The sequence below is a fragment of the Macaca nemestrina genome, chromosome 14, assembly GCF_043159975.1.
Source record: "Macaca nemestrina isolate mMacNem1 chromosome 14, mMacNem.hap1, whole genome shotgun sequence".
Classification (NCBI taxonomy): domain Eukaryota; kingdom Metazoa; phylum Chordata; class Mammalia; order Primates; family Cercopithecidae; genus Macaca; species Macaca nemestrina.
Window position 1 is genome coordinate 59,855,394 of NC_092138.1, and position 2,959 is coordinate 59,858,352.

The 2,959-nt window shown below is 32.8% G+C and overlaps 1 non-coding gene across 1 annotated transcript; it reads right to left on the bottom strand.

Moving 5' to 3' along the window:
• Nucleotides 1–1,849: 1,849 nt before the first annotated feature.
• On the bottom strand, nucleotides 1,850–1,952 carry LOC112427412 (small nucleolar RNA U13). Its single transcript, XR_003018952.1, has one exon. It is a non-coding gene; the product is annotated as a small nucleolar RNA U13 (small nucleolar RNA).
• Nucleotides 1,953–2,959: the final 1,007 nt, after the last annotated feature.

A 2,959-nucleotide genomic window follows, 5' to 3' on the forward strand; every position in this document is an offset into this window, starting at 1 on the left:
GTGCTGTAAATCACATTCTAATAGTTTAAGTGTTAATGAGTGGTGAAGACATACAGAGAGCAAATACATGCTATTCTTTCATGATGACTGTGAAGAAGCAGAGCTAGCTAGTTAATGGAGTAGTTGAGAACAGTAGGGTGTTCAAAGACTTCCTTTATGGTGGAAGAGGCTCAAATGTATTTAAAGAACCATAGGAGTGATTTTCCAGAGAGGGAAAGATGAATAGTGTACAGAAAAGAGAGTGAGGGTTCAGAGAAGACTCTTGTCTTGTGGATGAGACACAGAAGCGTAAGTGGAGACCATTGCTTTCAACAGGTCTAAGAAACTATTCTGTTGCAACCAAAAGAAACAAGAAAATAAAAGATGGTAGTGTAGATGTGTTTGCAGATTGAAAATAAAGTTGAGGAAGTTCTCATTCAGTGATTTTGTTATTCTGTAAAGTTAGAGAAAATATAGCTTTGTGATAATGTTTGCATCTACATTTTAACTTACCTCTTCTTTCTGAAATATAAACACAATTTATGAGACACTGTCATTTACAGTCCTTTTGGCTTCTCTATTTAGCTTTGATCTCTGTATACTTGAGAGAGCATGGAAAATGAAAAACCACTAGGCAAACATGCAGGTGAATGAAGTCTAGCCTAGAGCTCTGTGAGGCACTAACTTTCTTACTATAAACAAAACCTTAAAATTTCTGAGCCTCTTTTTTATTATTTGTAAAATGAAGGACTGGAGATAATGTTCTATATATGGTGCTCTTTAGCACAGTGTATTTTTGACCTCATTTCACTTTTAATCTTAGAATCCAGTAGGTCAAAATTGTCAACTAAAATATATACAATTTCACTTGTGATGGCAGTAATACATACAGATTGTTGTTCTGATTAGCCACTTATTTCCATGTGAAGAATTCCTATTGATAGAAGTTAATATCTATCATCTGTTGGGGTTTTTATAGCATATTGAAGGTTAAATAAATGTAGAAAAAGACAAAGCTTTTCCTCATATTTAATAAGTGATTGAAAAACATTTCAATAACATTGACCACAGCAAGAATCATGCTATTTATCCTGTTATTGTAATTGTGAACTACAGTTGTGAGCTGTATAAATGGCAAAGTAAAAATGTGGAAAAGAGCACAAGACTTCTCACTGACATCAAAGCATATGAGACACAATTCAAAGAAAATTATTTCTTTCTCTGCATCTCATTAAATGCATGCAGATATTATGATACACATTTCCATAATTGAGAGAATAAATTTTAAACATAAAAGATGAAGATTTACATGTTAGAGTGAAAAATTAGTTTCTTATTTCAACTCATTGTTCAGAAAAGATATTTTTTCAATTTATTTAATCTTAAAAGGTGAGAAAGGCCTCATGCCCAGTGTGCACTCAGGAAAAAATGAAACAAAATAAAAGAATAGAAAATAGGATGTAACAAGAAACTTTTTTTCTTTTGACTCCTTTCATGTCAAAGGGGCCAGAAAGCTAGGAAGTTATTGTTTGAAAATATATTTTGTAGTAGGAAATATCTTAGCTTGCTATAAAGTGTAAGTCTTATATTAGTAAGAGTTCCATAACAACCGGTTGGCAAATCCTCTTGATAATGAGATTCTCACTTTCTATTTCTATACAAACAATTCTGGGATCATCTCTAAATGTCCTTGTCTCTGAGAATGTTTTTGAAGACAAAAAGTATGAGACAAATATATGAGCAGAAAATAAAAAACAATATTAACTTTAGTTGATTCATTAATTTCTATTTTTTACATGATTTGAGATGACCAGGTCTACTTCTATATTACTAGACAAGTGTATTTCCTCTAGTACTTTTTTCCTTTTTACATCAGAAGGATAATATGCCGATGTCATAAAATGTTTGAGGGAGATACATCTCACACACAAATGTGAAAACCTAATCATCACACTTATGAACTACAAAAGGATCCTCCTCCAGTCCTTTAATCATGGTTATTTATACACCTTTTTCATTAATTTAGAAGTGACCATCACATTGTAAATTTAAATCTCAATGGAGTGAGGAAAGAAAGAACAGGTTAACTTTAAATAAGACAGAAAAGAAATACCAAGAACCTAATCATGTCTGTCCTGACTCCTGCCCTCTCATATCTGCATAGGCAACTATCACAGGTCCATTGTCTGGGCACATGCTTGCCTCGCCCAACATGAAGCAACCTAAACCTCAACTGCCCTAAGTAATTTTCTTGGAATTTCTCCATTTCACTTAGGTTATGTTGATAACTTTTGACCCAGAGGATTTTTTTCTCACTCTTCTTATGTAGACTAAGGGTCTGTGTTTGTCTGGGAGGGAAGGGAATTGTTAGGACAAGGTTTTGAAGTGGTACAACTGTTTCAAATGCTTCTTTAACAGTGTCCAGGAAAACTGATTATTTATGATATCTCTCTTTTTCTTTAGTTCTAGAATCTAGACAGAAATGTCTTGATAATAGGAAGAGTCCTCAATATTATGTTTTATATAAAAAGCACATATCCACGAAAATCAAATGTTACTAATTTCATACTAAAGATGAGAAACAAAAATACACAAATTCTTATTGTATGCAATTATAGATTCTTGGTAGAATACTCTGTGTCATGAATATTCTAGAAAATATAGCAAATATCTCATTTATCAATGAAAGGATGTAGAAAGCATTTTTTTTTTTAGTTTACTTAAAATTCTGTTCCCCAAAATAACAGTCAAATAACACTCACCAGATTTTTGTTAACTTCTGCGTTATCGATTGAATGTTTGTTTCCCTGCAAAACTCATATGTTGAATTGTTACCCCAAGTTTTATGGTGTTGAAAGATAGAAACTTACATAGGTAAATTTAGGTCATGAGGGTGGGGTCTTCATGAATGGGATTAGTGCCTTTATAAAAGAGACCCCAGAAAGCTTTCTCACTCTCTTTCCACCCTGTGAGAACACAA